General features: G+C 48.4%; 1 long non-coding RNA gene and 1 pseudogene across 2 annotated transcripts; one reads left to right on the forward strand and one right to left on the reverse strand.

The window, feature by feature from the left end:
• The first annotated feature begins 1,290 nt into the window (after nucleotides 1-1,290).
• LOC149357677 (uncharacterized) lies at nucleotides 1,291-6,403 on the forward strand. Its single transcript, XR_016291862.1, has 3 exons — nucleotides 1,291-2,046; nucleotides 2,593-3,131; nucleotides 5,976-6,403. It is a non-coding gene; the product is annotated as an uncharacterized LOC149357677 (long non-coding RNA).
• Nucleotides 5,096-21,151, reverse strand: LOC149357678 (uncharacterized; annotated as a pseudogene). The gene is made up of 2 exons (XR_016291861.1): nucleotides 20,511-21,151; nucleotides 5,096-8,263 (listed from the first exon to the last, which is right to left on the reverse strand). The product of XR_016291861.1 is annotated as an uncharacterized LOC149357678 (transcript).
• Between the last annotated feature and the right edge of the window lie 390 nt (nucleotides 21,152-21,541).

Raw genomic sequence — 21,541 nt, forward strand, 5'->3', positions numbered from 1 at the left:
ACATTTTTTAGTTTTTCCTGTTCGGCTGCAGATGTCTTTTGTTTTCTAAAATGAATTGGTAATTCACTGTACCTGCTCATAATTTTGTCCAGTTCCTCAAAGGTCCCGGCCGCGGCGGCTATAATTTCTTTGGAGGAGAAATTCTAGAGGCCCGTGTACTGTGCGGTGTTAGTGCACGTTAAAGAACCCCAGGTGGTCGAAATTTCCGGAACCATTCACTACGGCGTCTCTCATAGCCTTAGTCGCTTTGGGACGTTAAACCCCATAAACCAAAACCAACCAACCAAGTTCCTCAAAGGAACAACGGTGGTGCAATGTGCGATTGTATTTTTTGCGATGTATATTGTAATTATCACGTATTCAGCATATGTCAGGTGTGATTGCTCAGAAAGATCTGTGGAGTGACTATGATAAATTGAGATCATAATAAGGGGCATGGTTATGGTGGCATATGCAGGTGTAAAGCACACAAGTTGACGCATCATTGGTTTGGTTTCATAATGAGGGATGAAGGATATGTTGGAAACAGGATGTTGTAGGTGAACATAAAAAAAAAATGAGAAGCATGGGTATGTCCAAACATATGCAGATAAGTGGTGGAGGCACACCTTTCGGAGAAGTTGTCAGTGGAGGCATTTGAGGACAACTTAAACTATAGTCTGATGCAACTTAAGTCTGCAGTAAAGCTCCGCCCACATTCAGCCTCCGCCCACAGAATTCCTCCACGATGAAAAAGTAGTCCACTGGATAAATGTTTCTTGTTTTCTAAACAAGAAGCTCATCACAACAAAAAAATTATGACTCAAATTTTGATACATGGATTGGTTGACGTAGTCAAACATGAAAAAGCTGATTTCGTTTTCTGTTGCAATTAGCCACCGGAGTAATACAGGACGCCGCGGACTGCGGCCCAGTGTTGGGAACTGCTGTTTTTTTTTAACTTATATCTTACTATATGAGGTTTTAGCTGCAAGTCTGACATGGAGTCCCGGCTGTTCCTTTGACCTCCTTGAAGTCAGTATTACAGCGTGCAGTGCCTGTGTGTAACTCTTCATTTTACCCTGATAATGTGAGGGGCGTGCACAGCCTGCAAAAGTATGGCTGTAAACTAAAGCTATCTCTTTCATTTTCTTCAAACGTTCTGTGTTGTGTTAGTGTTATGTGCCGCCATCACATGGCTTGTGTTTTCAACAATTTGCTGCCTTACCACCAGAATTGACGTGCAAGGACTCCCATTTTTGCTGTTTGTGTCGTTTGGCGTTGGTCAGTTACACCTAATAAACTGACACTTTGCAGGCTACGCCTCGTCCCTCCTTGCCGGCCTCGTCGCGTCTCATTTTACGCAGCGACATAGCGTGTCACGTCGGAACCAGCAGTGATTTTCTGTAAATGAGCTTTATGAACGGCACCAGCTGCATAAATCTGCTTTTTGTTTTTCGGCAGTCTTATTACCAAAATGACGTGGAGGTAGCAGGACCACAGTATTGCAGAATTCGAGGTGCGCAAAAGCACTAGCTGATAATTTAGACCTGTAAAATTGGCATCAACCTGACGGGCCAACGCTGCATCGCTCAGGAAGAATATGGGGAAAAATTTTTTTTTTCTATATCGCCTCGCAAGGATCACTTTCATTCATAGGTAAAGGTAGTAAAGGCAACAACCAGCGTATCTCAGTGGAAAAATGCAAAAAAAAAAAACCTTGCAGTGCGCCTTCAGAGTTGTGCTGTTCAATAAAATAAGGCAGTTTCGGAATCACTGTAAAGAAAAAATGTACTTCCGCGTTGCGAATTTACGAGCCTGTATCCATCGAGGGTCAAGACTGGCCACAAGCCTAGCACAAATCCGGTAAACGAATTCAAATATGGCGGAGCAGTAGCGGCGCCGAGTTTTATTTGCATTAACTGCTCTGGTTAAGAGCAAAAGCTGTCCTGGACTTTGCGAGTATTGAGCGAGTGTGTCTACTGTTACCCAGCTGGTGGCTCAGGATTAGAGCACCGAGAGGATGGAATGCGAGCGATTGTGATGACGGTGGTGGCGGCTGTCAACGTGAGTGATGTAGAACGTAAAAAATCCTTGGGTGGCATGCTGACAACTTTGCGATGCGTTTGCACTGCTTATTCTTAGTAACTGCTTATGTTATTCAAACTTGAATTCCTTACGTGTTATCATTCTTCATTCAAGCACCAGTGCGGCCGCCGTAGCTGGCGCGAGTGCTGAAAGCAGACTGCGGAACGCATGAGAAGAGTTAGCATGTCGAAGTGTGCTCTGCATTTTGGTCGCGCCTATGCAGCGGGTTCACCGAAGGAATCATTCTACGATGCCTGTTTAGCGTTGAAGCACTGCACATATCTGGTCTGACCGCTACCCACTATGCTAAACTTATGCAGTTTATGGATTGCAGCAAAAAAAGAGGCACCTCTCTCGTTCTTTGCAATCGTGTGGCCGTTTTTGCTTTGCCTGCATGAATTGAGTAGTTTTTGGCGCTTGATATTTTGCGTCTTTTACTGCCCGTCGTGGTAGCCCAGATTTGCATGGAAGCATTCCAATATTGCACTGCTGTTGCCAATGTATTGAGGTACTTGCCTCTTGCAGTATGGTGCCCGGGTTGCTTCCCAGAACTTGAGAGACGAGGCTTGAAGGTGAAGAGAGCACGTTGAGCAAACCGTTCTTGTAGGATGCCACGGTTTGTAGCCATGTACCGCACAACACTGCTTGACAATAGATCATGTCTGCACTATCAACCGGCTGGTAGAGAGATGCAGTGAAACCAACCCCTTTATATAGCAGTCATATATTTTGAGAAAGCTAACTGTTAACCAGCAGTCATCAAGACGTTGCGGAACCAAGGTGCAGAAGAGGCATATGCGAAAGTACTGCAAGATATTTACACTGGCTGTGCAACTAAATAGGCCCCATAGAGAAAGCAATAAAAGTTGAATAAAGAATGATGGTGTACAGTAAGACAATTTCTCCATTGTTCACTTGCATGCAAGAATTATTGTCGGAACACTCAGGGAAAACAATTAATGGACAATATCTTAGTATTCTGCGATTTGCTGACAACATTGCCTTGCTAAGGTCACAAAGTCTCTCCTGACGGACAAGCTTGTGCATCGTCCAAGTGACCAAAGGTAAGCATCACGTGCACCAAAACAGCATTTCAGCTTGCCACTGGCAGGGTAAAGTACTGTACCACCTCGGACCATTTTTGCTTGCAATGCATCCAGACCACTTTTTTGGAATGTGCTTCAGTTTGTGTGTAGTAGCGGCTTATTTGCAATTCAACTGCTCTATAAGTTGTTTAAAAGGGTTATAGAACTGCGGTGGTGGACCAAAACTTTCAGAATTCAACTACCCTGCTGATGTGTGAATCAACATACTGACATGGTTACGAATATCTTACAGCTAACTCAAGGTATGAACCTTCCAATTGCATCACAAAGTTTTGTTCTGCAGTTCATCAAACTGCCATACACAACTGAATCATAGGAAATATATTTGCTTAGCAACATCTCAAAATCAAGTTTGGTGGCTTCATTGCTCTTTCACAACTTAACATATAGCTCTGTATTTCACCCTTGTGGCAAAATACAAAAAGATGCACAAGGCCACTTAGCATAGCAGTTGTAAATCAGTTTATTGTCTTGTATAGGTGTATTTGCAGAATCCTCCCGGTGCATGCTTGGCAAGTAGGCGGGATCCTGCTGAAATCAACACCTGTTGGTCCGCGGGTGCAAGCACCATTCTTATCACACTAGCCTCAACTGCACCTATGCCAGTCATGGGGAATTAACTGCAGGCATAATGAATCAGTTTTTTCACGGTTTTTCCTGCTAACAGCGTCTTGCAAGTGACTGCACAAAATGCAGAGGAGCAGGGCCCGACTGCGATAGGCGCTTCCCTATCCGCCACCTGGGATCTCTAGCAGGCAGGTTCTGCCGAGAGAAAAATGTGTGCTGGTTTGGCTTAACCAGTCTTTGTTCTGCATATGATGTTGGTTCCCAAGCTGACCATTGGACAAAGGATACATGTCTGGGCACGTCCAACTATCTGCAGCCAGGTGGACAGCAAGCCCCCCAGAAGTGTGCCGGACTCCTGCTATAAAAAAAGCACATCACTTTCGAGAATAACTGAACAGCAATGATCATACCTCGCCACACAGGAAGCTACGGAGACACCTCATTTGTGTTCAGTAAGGCGTCTAAAATACTTGTGTGCCTTTGATTTCAGCAGGTACTACAAGTGCTGCATCTGGTTGTGCCAGGCACAGCACTTATCCAGGTACATGGTACAGCAAGACCTCGAGACGACTGTTCGAGCAGCACACATGAATACCTACGGTTCAGAGCACACCACTGCAACAGAAAGCCTAGTAAGACATGATGTTGGGCTAGTCGGTTCATGGTTAGAGCGAAACAGAAAGCCTAGAGCCACACTGCACTATTACTTCATGCCTGGTTCTGCCAACAGAAAAAATACTGCAATGGTAGCTAACACCGAAGCCACCTACCTGAAGACCTGGAGATGACTAGTTTAGCAACACACACACTACCAGCATCCAGAGCAGACCACCACTATGCATGACACACTATTTATGCCGCAGAACATTTAACAAGGGCAGCCTGCAGGAGAAGCAATGGACTACATTTCCTGCACCATGTGTGATAACTGCACCAAACACTAAAATTTATGGTTGCTATCGGTATGAATGACGAACCTCCGCATCATTCAGAATGATGCGAAAGCCCTGAGGCTAAAATAAATGAAATGTGTTTCAAGTAGTCCTGCTGCAAAACCGCAGGTGCTGGAAAGCGCGTAGACGCAGCAGATGCAGAGGTGCGGTGCTTTCTGGGTCAATAATCTGGCTGCTTCTCCAGGTTTTTCGTACTAGCAGTGTGTTTCAGTAGTGATGGCTGCTTGCCTAACATTTGCTTTGCAGCTTGGGTAGCATTATGAACATTCTTTTTGACTACTTGTACCAGTGATGTGTAGAAATATTACGCGACGTCATTACAGAGTCCTGACAATGAGGGGGTGGCCGTTTGATGCCCGGCGTAGCCGGTAAGCAAACGTAGTGAATGAGACAGAGGCGTGCTACGAGGTAACAACAAAACAACATTTATAGTTCAACTGAAGAATGCGGCTGCTTTCACAGAAGCGTAATATACATTCTACAAAACAATGTCAGAAAAAAAATAGCATTAAATACACTGAATTAAGTTATACATTGAATATGTCTACACAGGTCAGAACACAAGTGAGAGTCCAATTAGCTACAGTCGATAAAAGTTCAGAAGGGGAACAAACACACAGTCAATCGGGGAGCGCGGCTGCAGTCCATCCTCAAGCACGCAGTCAGTGCGGCCCCCCGAAGGTGACGTCCTTCCAGGGCAGCTTGCGGTTTCGCGGATGCGGTGCGGCGGCTCGGAGTCCCGGGTGTTCGCGGCGGCAGTGTCTCCACTGACGAGCGGACTGAAGTTCGTGCCCATACGGCCCCCTTTTTAAAGTCCTCGGCCACTAGCGGGTGAGGCACTCACGGCGCCACACAGTCGGTGTCGAGAAAGCAAACACCAAAAAGCGCAACAAGAACACGTAGGCACCTACACTTTTGACACTGCATGGCCGCCATCTTGGAGGAAAAAATTAACGGACGACTAAAAAGAAGCCCTAGGCTTCGACTCTGGATTCGGGGACCTTGGAACCACAAAGAATTAAAACAACCAAAAAAGGGAGTCGCATACGCCCGCAACTTCTTTCCTGCTAATGGTCAGCTCAAGACTTCGGCAGTATGGGGGCCGGCCTTGAGCCGCCTCTGCTTTCGCAATGCGAGGGGGTTGTCTAAAAAATTGGCAGAGGCTTAGCTTGGTTAAGCCTGCTAGGTTGTGAAAGCTCGTTTCTTCCTGGCTTCACACTGGCGAGCTGCCTTCTCCTTCTGTGTGGCAGTAGACGGCATGGCAAACTATCTTTGTACGCAGTGAGAAAGATCCACCGTGACTACCCGCCATGCTCCGCCGACGGATCGAGCTGGGGGCCCTTTTTTCGCAACTGGTATGACGTCACCTCGACTGTAGCGCCACTGGTGAGAGGAGCGCGAGGCTCACCGCCGTGACTACCGCCGCCCTGCACCGACTGATCGAGCTGGGGGCCCTTTTTTTCGCAACTGGTATGACGTCACTCCGCGAAAGGTCAACTGTAACTACCGCAGTGCCACGCTGAAGGCTCAAAACCTACCGTATTATTGCTTTCGTAATCTGTACCTTGTATCACTCCTATCTTGGTCCTGACCGGACTGATAGTATCTCTAATAAATAAATAAATAAATAAATAATAACTGAAACAGCGTGCATGTATTTTTGACTTCCCGAGACGCATACAAAGAAACGCGTACGCATCAGTTTTTTACTTTACAAACAAAAGTAATTTACAGACTGCCACCACTTCTGTGACGCCATGGATCAGCCGAGTCGTCCTTTACGTTCATGAGGTCCTGCAGAAGAGCTGCAGTCAGAGTGCGAAAGCCTTCCATTTCCAAACTTTGTGACTGAGGGTTAGAACCAGCCTGAATGCTAGCAAGAAGCGCCTCAGGCTCACCCAATGGAAATGACCTACTGAAGTGGAGGGAAGAGCTTCATTTTTATGAGCTGGGCTCTGAAACCCAGAATTTTGTTCTAGTTCCCACTGCACAACAGCATGAATATGCTTGCACAAATTCAAGCTGTTCCTGAAGTCAGCGCATGTACAATGGAACCTGTGGATTCAAATTCGGCATTCATGACAGCTCTTCCTGCAACCTGTGCATGCTGTGCTCCCCTTGACAACTATGTACTGATGTTGCCGCAAAGATTCAGACTCCATAAGCCAGCCACCATGAGGTGCTTTGCTAACACCGGATTTCAATATTATGGAACCTGCACAGTGCTTCTTGAAGTTATCAGCTGTGCGGTGGTCTGCCCTGGGCCTCACCTCAGAAGCAAGCTGCTTCAGGAGCCGCTCATTAGTGAACCTCTGCAAAGTAATCAACAGCTTGTCTAACCTCTGGCACTGCTTCCTCTCCAAGTAGACCGTCTTGAGCTCATTATGTAAGCTCCCCAAATGGTTATTAGGAGTGAGACCGCTGCCTTCTCTATAGCAGAGTGCCCACTGCTGTGGGCGCTTTGCAAACACCCTCTCAAAGTACTCAACGAAGGCTCTGAGCTCCTCCACAGACTTTGACGGCAGAAGTTTCGCAAGGACAGCCTCAACTTCTGTTACGCTTGGGCAAAGCGTCAAAGTGTGCAAAGTTTCCCTGACAAGTTTCCGATTTTCTCTCCTACTAACTTTACTGACATTCAAGTTCCAAATACGCTTGACATGCCAAGTACAGAGCAAGCATTTCTAGGGGCTCCCCATTACCCTTGCCCAAGCATTGTAATATGCTGGCGCATCGTCTGACATGAAGAGCTCGGTGCAAAGTGCCAGAGCAAGTCTCTCCTTGACTGCCTGAAAAAACAACCATAGTTTCTTCTGTAGTACTTTTTGAAAGAAGGTAAGCGCATGGAATGCCTGACAAGTCTTCGCCAATTACTAGCAGTGTTGTCAGATGAAGATCGTGCGAATTCGTTCCATGGGTGGAATCAATACAAACACTTTTCCTACCATATTCGAGCAGGAATTCCCTGAGTGCTGTTCATGAGAGCCATTTTAAACTTCCCTATGCCTTGTTCCGTAAGCAATTCTCTATCAGCATGGAGCGAAACTGAGGTTTCTTGGAGCTCATTAATCCACATACTCATGCTGACAAACTCATCTGGGTCTTTCTGCTCCTCATTTCCAATATGGAACTTTCGCTTTATATTATAAACATCGTGCCTGTCCAAAGTGTGGAGCACATTCAATTCAACTCCACCAGTTGCATGTGCATCTAGCAAAATCCTTTTACTAGGAACTCCTAGGCTCAGTTTTGCTGCTATGGCATTCTTCTGAGTGGATGTCAAGCGCTGATGCTTCACACTTTTCTCATGGCCGTAGTGCTCCGCCTAATACTCAACACTTACTTTCTCTCCTTCTTGCGTGACAGCCATAGTTGCAAAGCAGTGCTTGTTGCACTTCCCACTGCCCACTAACTTTGGCTGCCGCTTACCTTTTCCGGTTTTCACCTCCATTCCTGACCTGTGGCAAAACAGGTACCTCTTCGTTGCTCCTGAGGGTAAACGCTTTGGTCCAGTAGTGGCTGTGAATTGGATTTGCTCCTTCATTTCTTCCATTTCCTTCCATGCTGCAAAATCTACAAACAAAAATACAAATGCACGTATTTAATGGAGACATATTACACAATGGTCAAACTTGTTTTGCTATGTTTCGAACAATTTAACTGAAGTTTTTCAAGATGTAAGGCAGCCATCAGAGCAACATGGACTAGCTATAGACTTCTCAAATGTGATCGCTCAAGGGTAAAGCACTCTTAGTGCATGAGGCCCACCTGCCCCAAGTTCTGCTAACACTTCATGGATGACGCACTGTAACTGCTCCAATATTTACTAATTTAATCTACCTTGCCCTTTAAAAGCGATTCAATACAGTTTTGTGAGGCATGGCTGCCATATATTCCACAAGGCTAGCAACCTAATGCAAGCTATAGACAAGCGTCAGGCTGTGACGTCACGGAGATGCGGCGTTGCTGGAGTCAGCAGTGGCTTTCGTTGTGTAGGCAAGAGCCGGTACCGTGTGCCTTGGGTATGCCACGCTTGAGAGTTTTTGAGCGTTTGAGTAGTTTTTTCTCTATTTTTCGCTTCCACGAGCTTCAACATGTACATTTTCTTCACCACCTATCCTAGAAAGGGATAAAACGTCGCTAAGGTATCGGCAAAATCATGCAGTTACTTTTCATATTACCTGACTTTTACTATTGCTGGTCAATCAGAACCTGGCGAAAACAGCTAATACCGGACCGAAAACCAGTTATCAAGCAGAATAAGGCCTGCAATGACTTAAAATATTTAGCTCTGCAGAGCAAACGTAACTTCGTTGTAGCTCGACGTAAACTTCTATCCATTCGCCTGTGCACCTCTCTTAAAGCCAAGCGAATAAAAAAGCATTTTTTCAGACATTACCAGTGAAGATCGCAATTGCATGACTCATTCAACGTAACTGCATGGCTTCAATGTCCAGTAGTGTTCGGCGTTCTCCGCACTGAAGTGGCTGGACGAGAGCAGGCACATCACAAAGGTTCGTCATGTGAGAAAGCTGCCTCGAGTCTTGCATCCCGCCGTCCTTCTTCTTGGACTTAGCGATCGGGTATGCTGTATCGCCCCAAATGTTGAGACTGCAGACCTGTATACCTCGTGCTTTCTCGGTTTCATTTTATAAGTCAACCTAGTCGACCGTCGTAGCCACGCCGTTGCTGCCAAATATAGGAGCACAGAAGGAAGCCTATGCAGCGCTTCACCAGATAATTCCGCCCAGGTTGTCGAACCGGAATTTTTTTGGGTTCAGTTCAGTTCCGGGTTCGGCTCCGGAGCGACATTTCGTTCCGGTTCGAACCGCTCCGGATAGCGTCGAACTGGTTCAAACGGGTTCAGGCTATAAAAAATTCTGAACGTAGGTTTTTATTCAACCTTGTTTTGCTGTTTACTTTTCTTTGTGATATCAGCATATAAAACAACACTGCAAAATTTGCTCATTGCGAGATGTTTTACTGTTCGCGGCAAAAAGACCTAAATTTACGCAAGAGCCGCGAAATCAAATGAACTCAGAATTAGTGTACACCAGCTATGTATATTAGACTATCTGATGAGTTACATAAAAAGAAAAGGTGATGGATTATTCATCTACAAAACCTTTCAGTTTCAGCAGTTTCGAAGTCCCCGTCAGGCGAGTAATAGGTCTCTCTTGAAGCTCTTGTCAATCGGGAATTTCTCCAGCCCAAAATGCTTAAGCGGGCGCCGTCAGGACCACTGCATGTGCCCACTATGAGCGGAAGTTGCCTTGTATTTGCAGGTGTATAAAGCCAAGACATCTTTCTGTCACCCCAAAAGCGGCTTGCCAGTCACACCCCCCCACCCACCCACTCTGGCACACCTGCAGCATACATCTTGAGAGTTTACCAAAAATATTTTATTTTCATCACCTGCTCTACATTGCCTTTGTAACTCGCATTATCTCGACCACCTATAGCTCAGTTTCTTCAAAAACACAGCTAATCGTGGCTTGTCGCTAGTACAGTGTAAAATTAAGATTTTGTCCTATGCTGATGTCGTCTCCGTCTCTTGCTCTGACGAAAAGAATATGATAAAAAGCAGGCTTGCATTGGTTGGGGGCTCTTCGTGTCTGTACGGACACAAACTTGCGACGTCTTAGATGCGACGTTGCGCTGTGAAGATGTTGCAATTGGTGCATTGCAAGGGGACGATCGTAAATTCGTTAAATAGAATCTTTGTTACTTTTCTGGGTCGCTTTCAAAGGGAGCCCATGCGTGGACAGAATTTCATGCTACCTTGATACAGTATGGTGAGTCTTTCGTGCAGTTTTTGTCCACTAACCTGTTTCATGACTTATTTTTCGAAACCCAAAAAGCCACCGCTTCCTGGCAGCTGTGCTAATAATTATTAGGTGACTAAATGCTCATCTGTCTTTTATGTACATAGTCGCGAGGGAATTTTGTGCTGACACACTCGATTTCCTAAATATTCGCTTTTTCTTAGAACCTGTACGGCTTCTCCAGAAGGCAGCTGACAAAGGTTCTGATCGGTTATTACTTCCTCTACGTGCAGCCTTACCTAGCCTTTGCTGACGGTCTTATATTAAGTAAGACGAGTTCAGAGGATGTACATTCAATAGGCCCCAAAAACCTTTCTTAGACCTCAAACGTCGACTTTACGTATTAGGACATGCCATCGAGCCAAGCGGACGTTTGTGCCATGATCAGTGAATTGCTACATCTGCAAGCAAGGAGGAACTATTGAACAACGAAATTATTTGTGACGCTATGTTCGTTTGAGACAGCTCACTTCAGCAGTCTCTTAAAAAGGACACTGAGGTCATGCCTTACACTATAAGATTTGTGCCAGTAATGAAGGACACCAGAATTCCGTGTGAACATTTCCTGCTAATAAGACTGCTTAGCGTGTGAAGAAGCTCTATGCTTGATAAACACGCACAATCGCCACTTTCGGCGAGGTCACTGTTCACAGAAAGGTTCTCATTTTAGCTCGGAACGTTTATGCTGCGAAAGTTAAACCTCCTGACTGATCGCCCTTTCTTGACGTGTGCACCTTCAGGAATTTTTATGTGCGGGCAGAGCAAGGAAGTGATAGTGGCATGAGGCCGTGTGCCGAGGTCGCGGAATTCGACCCAATCAAGTAAAGCAAGACAAGGTCAGGGAGGTTCCCGATATTCCATGCGGCAACAATAAAAAGAATCTTTGAAGATGGCCGAGTAGCCTACGGCATCAGTAAACGAAGCTTCTCTGTTGCGCCCGCCGCCACTGGCTCGATTCCCACTTACGGTTAAAGCATTGTAGGTGGTTTCGTTACTGCGTTAGCAGTTTAGTCTCCTTTCTCAAAAATTTCCGTGGTGTGTGTGTGTGTACATGCACGTGCGTGTGTCCATGCATGTGGGCGCTTAAGCATGTGTATGCACACGTGTGCACAATTCGGTGGGCGCACATCCGGGCACTCACTGGCAAAAAATTTACAGACTGTTGCAATTGGTGGTAATGCGAAGTTTAAGCGCAACTTTCGCCACTGCCAGGTTGACAACAAACCCGGTGACCAAATCTCGACATGGACTCCTGTCAGCTGCCAAGGCTTGTCTGAGGAACTGCTATGCCGCTATTTTGGCCCTTAGAGAATGTTACAGTGCGTTAACGATGTCGACTATGAAATGCTTCCAGACAATGCAGTGCAGCTGCGATGCAGACAGCTCAGACATTGTGCGCGTTGTGTACGGCTTAAACCGTTCTATACACGGTAATGGCAAACATGTTGAAGTCGTAACGTGCTTCAGCTGGAATGCTCTGCTAACCCCCCCCCCAACGTTTATTTTCGGTATTAAACTTACGTTGACCGCGAGGCTGTCGGCATCACAACAATGCTTCTCTTTTTCGGAAGGGGAAATAATGCCACATACAGTCCGACAAAATGTAAAAAAAAAAGCAGCAGCTAGCAGTGGGCCACGATCCGCGACTCTACTGGCCAATCCCAGTAGTAAAAAGTGGAACAACTTTTTACTATTTGAGTACAGCAAACAAGCCAGGGATCGAAATTCTAGAGCATATAATTGTTTCTCTTGTAAGCGGCTTTTTCTTTAGGTGAGAAGAAAAGTTTTAACAGATTACTTTTAGTTGTGGAAGAATTCTTTGCAAAGGTCCTGAATGTGGGCGAAGCTTCGCTCCAGACTTGAGTTGTATCAGACTATAGTATTGCCAGGTGGCACGTGGCTGAGCTGGAAGACGACGATGCAGCGCTCACGCTGTCATGCATCGGCCACCAATCGACCACAGTCTTGCCCAACACCAGGTATTAAAGCACCCTGCGTCAACAAGCATGTCACAACAAGAGAATCGAGCAAGTTCTCAAGAATGGAGATAGCCTAAAAGCGGTGAAGAGGAAACTAGGCAGAGAGAAAAATCGGATGTATTCATTAAGAGAGAGAGGGCAGTGTCATTTCCAAAGTAGGCACAGAGTTCTACTATATAGTAGCCAATGGAATCAGGACAATAATGAAAGGCAGTAGTGCACAGCACTGACATCCCGCCAGTAGCGAACGAGGAAGTGAAGGAAGCCTTAGGAGCAATGCAAAGGAGGAAATCAGCTGGTGAGGATCAGGTCCATATATGCTGGGAAGGTCAGAGGGGAGATGGTGCTAGAAAAACTGGCCACCCTGTACACATAGGGTTTTTCGTGTTTGGGTGAAACCGGACTTTACCATATTAAAATTTTTACACCTCGAATATGCTCCTGAAAGATTGGGTGAAACGTGATTTTCCCCCGATTTCTGAACTACAATGCCCTTAGACAGACAACGAAGAAAACAATCTAACATTATTGAAGTTGACAGCCGTACTGGATCTACTCTAGAAGTGCTTGCTGAGTCAGTCATCCAATGACTACCGACATCTTGATTTCCGTGACCAACGTGTAAGAATATATTAAGGTGCTGACACTGCGCCCGGCGGAGCGGCCAGACCTTGTTCGCTGCTCCTTGCGCTTCTATCGAACGCAGGCAGGTGGCACCATACGATGGAGGCTTGTCTAGTCGCCGAGCTGTGGCAGCTACAATGCAGGTGCTGAGCAATCGTTTGTTGCCGCGGCATGTAGTATGTGCGCTTTCTTAAGTGCAGCAAGGCACCGAAGGATTGAAACTGCTGTTGACACCAAATAATTTTGGGCAACTTCGTGTTATACTTGCTGGGACTGCGTGAATGGGTGAAGCAGCAGCGAGGACGATGCCGTGCGATCCTTCCGAGCTCGTTAACGAAATGCATTCACTGCAAAGTTTTTCCCATCCATCCACACGAATGATCAGAGCATATATAATAACTATACTGACTCCTAAAATATTGTCACGAAGTTGTGACGACGGGAACGGGTTTATTTACAAGTGGGGATCAGGGACGTCAGTGGACGGCCAGCGTCAGGCGGGCTTCACCACAGTCTCGCAGACTGTCATTTTCTAGGAGGCTAGGTGGCATTTCGTTTTCTAGGTGGCAACACGACCACGACCATAGTAGCCTTCAGAGGACCAAAGGTACCAAACTTTGTCCGATATGGTGTCACGCTCATACCGTGCCACCTGTACAGAAAGCAAGTCGATGTCTGCCACCAGTGTGGTCGGGTCGGGCATCGCAAGGACGTGTGCCCGACGCCAACCAACCGGATCTGCAGGGGCTGCGGCCAAGCGAACCCCAAGGAAGACCACAAATGTACCCCCAAATGCAAACTTTGCGGCGGCGCTCACCCGACCGCCAACACAGAATGTAAAGCCAGGTACAAGGTTCCCTACGTCGTTCGCAAGCGTCAGTGGGAGCGCCGAAAGGTCAGCCACCAGCTGCCGTCGGAGAGCGTTTTCCCGTCACTCGATAAGCCAGCTGCCCGTAAGTCAAGAACGCCATCAAGAAACCGCGCGCAGTCGAGAAATACCAGCTGCAGGAGCCAGAGCAGAGACGCGCGAAAAACGAAAACCCAAAGATCACCGTCGCGCGAGAGAGTCTGTTGGGTCAACGCCGCACGAGGTATGAAGACCAATCCGAGCGACAACGTCGAAACAGAAGACAACGCTTCAACCAAGGAACGAGAGATCAACGAGGCCCTGGAAAAGGAGAACGCGACCCTGCAAGCCACCATCAACAACCTCACCAAGGAAATCGCGGAGATCCGCAACGCCCTCCGCAACGTCATACAGCAAAGATCCAGCCCGAGCGGCAACAACAAGGCCGAAGAAACTACGGCCGGCGCAGACAAGGAGCCGCCAACGAAGAAGAGGGCCGTCGAATCGCGCAAGACCAAGAACAACATGAGCAACTGCAGCACCGACAGCAGCAACAACAACGTCGAGGCCAAACTCAACAGCCTCGAGGATATGATCAAATCGATGAAGGAAGCCATTGAAGCCTTCCAAACGGAGAACGTCAATAGACTCAGCAATCTGGAAAGCAGTGTGCAACTAACACTAAGCAACCCATTGTTCATGCCAGTACAGCAGCAAGTCAACCAAGCGCAGCAACTCGGAGAACTCCGAACAGGACAATCATGGCCTCCAACTCCACAGGCATAACAGTGTGGCAGTGGAACTGCCGCGGCTTCGTCAAGAAGAGGGCAGTCGTCCAGCAACACATCGAGCACGCGGCGCGCAAGCCCGACGTGCTCCTGCTCCAAGAAACACTAACGGACAAGCCATCCCTCCCCGGCTACAGGGTGCACGCGGGCCCGCCCGACGGCAGAGGCCTGTGCACCCTGGTCAGGAAGGGACACACCTTCGTCGAACACCGGCTAAGCAACGTCAGGATCGAACACATGCTCACTGAACTCATACCGACCAAGCAAAGAAAAAACAACATCTTCATTTTGAACATCTACAGTAACCCATCGCAGAGACTGCAGAAGTTGAAAGCCATTCTTCACAAGGCAAGCACGACGGCCGGCCAGAGCACGCTGATCGCATGCGGCGACTTTAATGCGATGGATCTGGCGTGGGGCTACGTCAAGAGCAATGCGAAAGGCAGAAACCTATCCCAAGACGCGGCAGAACTCGGCTATACCCTCATAACCGACCCGGCTTACCCAACGAGAATTGGCAACTCTGTGTCCCGAGATACCAGCCCAGACCTCACGTTTGTCAAGAACAACGAACCGATTACGATCACGTTGAGGAACACGGGGGTGTACCTCGGCAACGACCACATGATCGTGGAAATCGGCATACCGGAGCAGAGCAGTACCAACGTCAGGAAACATACGTGGATCGATTGGACCGCTTTCAGAGATAACAGAAATCAGGAGGCGGAAGAGATCGAAATCGACAACATCGACACGTGGACCAACAAGATCCTCCAAGACGTTCGAAACTCAACCAAGGACCTAGAAACAGACCTCGAAACGAACAGAATGGATAGCCGACTGGCCCACCTCATCGAAGCCAAGCAGTCCATTCTCAACAGATGGAAAAAACAACGCCTTAATCGTAGGCTACGAAAGAAAGTCGCAGAACTCAACAGAGCAATCGAGGACCACTGTCGCACGCTATGTGCGCAACAGTGGAACGAGATATGCAACGCCGCCGATGGCCAGATGCAAAAGAGGAAAACATGGAACTTGCTGAAGCATCTGCTCGACGAAACCAAGACTAAGTCACACCAAAGGGACCGACTGGCGAAACTCATCCATCGAGAAGTCACTAAACACGGCGCTGTTGAGGTGGCGAAACGCATCAGCGACAGATACCTGCCGACTACGCCCACGGAGTGCCACGGGGGGCTGCCCAAGGCCCGTCTCGACAGAGATATAGACGTAGAAGAAGATCGCACGGCACTGCCAGGACCTCAACAGCAGGTCGGCGGCCGGGCTGGACCGCATCACCAACAAGGCGCTTAAGAACCTCGACGACAAATCCAGAGAAAGCCTCGCGAGCTATTACAACAAATGCTGGAAAACGGGAACGCTGCCGACGCAGTGGAAGAAGGCCAAGATCATCCTGATCCCCAAGCCGGGCAAGCCATCCGACACGGATAACCTCCGACCCATATCGCTCACATCTTGCGTGGGCAAGGTGTTGGAACATGTCCTGCTCAGCAGGTGGCAAGAATACCTCGAGAAAGAAGATCTCTACCCGGAAACAACCATTGGCTTCAGGCAGCATCTTAAGTACCCAAGACGCCATGATACAACTCAAGCACCAGATCATCGACGGCAACACCGGCGACAACAAAGCAATACTGGGACTCGACCTGCAGAGCACCTTCGACAAGGTGAAGCACTCGGCGATCCTATCCCAAGTCTCGAAACAACATGGGAGAGAGATCATACAATTACATCAAAGACTTCCTCACGGACAGAACGGCCAAGCTCAGAGCGGGGGGGACCTCCAAGCACAGGAAAAGAAGCTGGGAAGCACAGGCACACCTCAGGGATTGGTCATCTCGCCGGTGCATTTCAATCTCGTGATGATAGGAGTGGCCGAAAGGCTCAGGAACATCAAGGAAGTCCGACATACGATATACGCCGCCGACATAACGCTGTGGGTGGAAGAAGGCAGCGATGCCCACATCGAATCCACTCTACAGGTGGCCGTTGATGCGATCGAAGACCAACTCGACGGAATGGGGCTCCGATGCTCGCCGAGTAAGTCGGAGCTCCTCGTCTACCCGCCCGTCAAGCACCGCAAACCAAAGAGCAGCCCGAGAGAGTACGAGGCAATCAAAGTCAAGACCAGAGAGGGAAACGCGATCCCAAGAGTCAACAAGATCAGAGTGTTGGGAATGACGATCGAGACGCATGGCAGAAACGGCGAGACCGTCACCCGACTCATTGCGAAAGCGGCGAACGCCACGAGACTACTCAAACGACTCACGAACAAGAAAAGCGGAATGACGGGAGAGAGCCTCATCAGACTGATCCACTCGTTCGTCATTGTCACGTAGCGTATGGGGCGGCCTACCACAAGTGGAAGAAGACCGAGAGAAACAAGATAGATATACTCATCCGCAGAGCCTACAAAACGGCAATGGGACTGTTCGAAACAATGAGCACCAAACGCCTCCTGCAGCTGGGGGTGCACAACACGCTAGAGGAGATAGCGGAGGCCCAACGCGCCGCACAACTCGAAAGACTGTCTATGACCAAGGCCGGCCGGAAAATCCTGGACAACCTGGGAATTGGATATCAAGGCAGGGAGCAGACGCAGCTCCCCGTCCCCGATGAGATCAGGAGCAACATCAGAGTGGACTCGGTACCGAACAACATGCACCCGGAGTATAATAAAGGGAGGAGAGCAGCGAGAGCCAAGGCGCTGATAGACCAGCACGCGGCCGACACACACACGCACGCTACGTTGACGCGGCTGAGTACGCCAAGATACACGGCTTCACGACAGTCGTCGACGACACAGGCACCGTTCGCATGACCACCAGCACGAGATGCCCCAAGGCAGAGCAAGCGGAGGAGGTGGCCATCGCCGACCGCGACTGCCACACGGTGCTATGCGACTCGAGGCAGGCGGTGAGAAATTATGCCAAAGGCAGGATAGCGAAGGAAGCGGTGCACATACTGCAAGAAACCAAGAACGACGATGGCAGCAAACAAGTGAGAATCAAGTGGTTCCCGGCGCACGCGGGCAAGGCGTCAGACCGCAACGCCAACCACAACGAGACGGCACACGCCGAGGCGCGCGCGCTAACGGACCGCGCCTTGGTCGACTGGCCGCTGTGGTTCAGCACCAAGGACCGAATGACCGAATACAACGAAATAACCAAGGCGTTCCGCCTAGCTCGCAGAACCCTTCCACCCTCTTGCTCGGGGCTCAGTCGAGAGCAAGCCGTTTTATTCAGACAGCTACAGACGGGCTCATTCCCCAGCCTGTCGCTGTTGCACAGAATGTATCCCGAGATGCACCCGACAGACAAATGCAGAGTCTGCCGAACGGAGACGGCCGGCTTCGCACACATTCTGTGGAATTGCAGCAAGTACCAGGAAGAAGCTAAGTCTGGGAGGATCCCGCCACGACTGGAAGCAGCCGCAGGGAGCGACAAACAAGAGGAACAACTTTGGGCCGTCCAGCAGGTCATCGAGGCGCTGGCCCGGCAGGGACCCAGCGAGCCGGCAACGGCGAGCGGGGACCCAGGCCGCGCGGCCGGCGCCCAGAGGATGACATAGGCCCCGTCCGAAGCGCGCGTGCGCTCTACTGCAGGCCCCAAATAAACGTTTTAACAATCCAATCTAGGAGGCTTTCTTGAACTTGCCTCTTTTGTCAGACTGGGACATCTGGGAAAAATACTGGGCACAGCATCAGCCAAAAGGATCGGTTTCTTGGGTGCATTTAAAAGTGCCTTGCCATTAAACTTGGCATAGTACGATTTTATAGTGTAAGCTCGGGAAAATGCTTCGCGCAGATGTGGTCACTAGATCGAATTATCCTACCTGTTCTGGGCAGATGGGATATTTATTTCCTATCCTCGCCTAGAACTTTGGTTCTAGGCGATCGGGCTCAAACGCAACTTTAAAGAGCGACACTTGGTCTGGACAACTCTGGTAGCCTGATCTGCACTTGGATACTAAGTATAATCACGTATGGTCAGCTTCTGCTGCCATGTACATAGGCCGCAACAGCCGTCCAAGGTGTGAGCCCACACCACCACGTGGGTTTGCACAATCACTGCAGCTGGTCCCAAACCGCAACACAAAAGCTAGTTCTACCAAACTTTGTTCGCGCACAGTGCCTACGACAACATCGAAGGCATGAACCTAAACGTCCACACCTTGTGATGCACTCTTGCAGTGCAAAACACCGAAAAACAAAACCTAAAATGGGACCGAAAGCCGTGCAAACCGTTCACCCGCGTCCGCCACTCTGCAAGTGAATGGCCACCACTGCGCTGAGCCCCCGCGCCAGTGTGCGCATATAGTAGAGGGCAAACATGATCTGTGCGTGCTCTCCGCAGTGGCAGACAGCCAGTGTCAACACCGAAACTATTTTTACACCGTGTTCATGACCGGTGCAGACCCTTTTTACAAGCAGTTGAACCAGTACTTGATGGAAGCGAAGCAAGCCCCACAAATACAGGTGTTGAAGTCAGGGACTATTGGAATGACACAACTGCGGGCTACCCCAGGCTAGGAAATGCTGTGTTGACGGTCACAATACTGTAGACAATAAGGAATTTTAACAATGGCTGCACACGAAGACATTTCAAATTACAGTACAAAAAATCGGAGGGGAAACAAACTCCACCAGAAGGGTATGACGCGATAGCATGTGGATTAATTCCCGTATATGCAAAAGGTCATTATCTATTTTAGATTCTTATATCCCTGACAGTCCTCATACCCCTCCTGGTGCAGTGGTGCAGCGGATAAGCCATACACCTCTGCCCTGCAATGGCAGGTGCTCCCCAGCGGCAGCTCTATATGACCCACGTTGCTCTTCCCAAATACCAGTGTTTCATTTAGCTGGGACCTTTCCCACTGGACAGTTTGCAATGGGTGGGTTTGAGGACGCCACAAGGTCGTGTGACGTAGGTGGGCCACCTGCCTCGTAGGTTGCTCCCGCAGCCAATCATTAAGTGCTACCTGCCAGGTTGCATGAGAATGCCATGTTTTACGGGTACCATTGAATGTTAACACACACACACAAACGAGTTTTCGCTCAATGAGGCAAGCAAGGTTTACGCATTAAAATTAGTTTTGTATTTGCACTAGTACCCTGCACATGCAATATAAATATCATGCAGAAAGGAGCCATGCTCCTTTATTGAGAGCACAGAGACAGCACTGATGACTTCTTAGTGAATAATACAGTTTACGTGAACTGTTCACAGAAAGAAAAGATAATCATTTCGCCAGTTCTAAGCAAGAACGTGCAAGCTTGTAGCTCCATTGTGTCCAAGTTCTCACCCCCGAATACTGCACGTTTGCCGAAGCAGAAAGAAGAGGTAAACTGTTGCTCCACATTGCGCATTAAAATTACAGAGGAGAGAGCTATAAACAACAGATAAGCAGAAGCAATGAGGCGCATAATGCTTCTTATTCGTATGCATTTCTCACGATATTTTTTTTTACGCATCCTGTGCTTCTGCTGTGCCTGCAAATAGCATTAACCAGGACTCGTCCTGCGCTTGCTGTGCTTATTCCTTGCTTTACCCAGCAATATAATTCGCAATGCACTGACCTCTGTCGTTCATGTAAGTACCTGGAAGCGCTTTAAGCTGTCAAAATTTCGCTCCCTTTTCTTCTGCAGAACACTACGCGAGCGGTCTACGCAAGCTAACATTTATTCGTGCATGCACAAAAAAAGAACGCCAAGAACGCGTGCATCTTCCTCACCTGAATAGGAAGAAAACTGAAGCGTACTTAGTCTCGACACGAACCCGTGATTCTGCTCGTGGTGCTGCAACAATTCGCCACGGCGGGCAAAGTTTACATTAGTACACTGGTCACAAGAATAGGAGCCTTTCGCGAAACAAAGAGCGCTTATAGCTTCGGGATGCTGGTTTCGCAAATGCCTCCTTTGAGAACTCTCAAAAGCAAACTCAGCTTGGCACACTGGGCACAGATACTTATCAGGCGCAGGTGACTCGGCGGGTGGTGCACTTGGTCCCTCCATTCCTACAAGGGCACCTCATCGACAGACACAAACACAATTTATATTGCCAAATAAAGAATGCGCAACGGCGCTAACAATAAGAAAAGTGCGCACCCAGCGCAACACAGAATACGGCAACGGCCAAAAGAAAGCTCAACAGAGCCGCTACTGAACAAAGCGGTTATAAAACAGCGTGAAACAGAGAACGCGCAACTGCGCTAACAACTAGGAACTATGAATATGGCAACGGCCAAAAGAAAGCTCAACGGAGCTGCGACAGAAAGAGGTAATAAAACAGTGCAATCAGCCCAACAGCCTAAAAGACCAGCGAAGACGCTCGCACAACGGACACGAGAGGACCGTTAGAATATCGAAGTGTGCAAAACAATGAAGTCACGTGATCATGCACAAATAAACGCCCAAATTCAATTTACATGAAAAAAAAACTGTAAAAAGCTTCTATAAAAGTAATAAGCATTGTTCTGAAATGCATTGTTTGTAAATATAGTAAAAAAAATATTATTTCAGCTAGACAAAAAACACAAACAAATGTAGACAGGGGAAGAGAATTACCCCTAGGGACAGGGATTTCTAAGGGGCGGAGTCAAACCTAGGGAGGACCCGGATGGGTTGAACCGCACAAACAAAAAAGAAGGCTGTTCATTTTCTCATATGAGTCGGCTCGGTGGCCGCCGCGATCTGCTCCGCCGGCGCGCCGTTGCTCCTAAAGCCCTTCAAACTTTAGTTGCTCAGGCCGTTAAGAGGGGCTTCA

This window comes from Amblyomma mixtum, chromosome 3 (assembly GCF_055824585.1).
Source record: "Amblyomma mixtum isolate Tamu chromosome 3, ASM5582458v1, whole genome shotgun sequence".
In the NCBI taxonomy this organism is placed as follows: Eukaryota; Metazoa; Arthropoda; class Arachnida; order Ixodida; family Ixodidae; genus Amblyomma; species Amblyomma mixtum.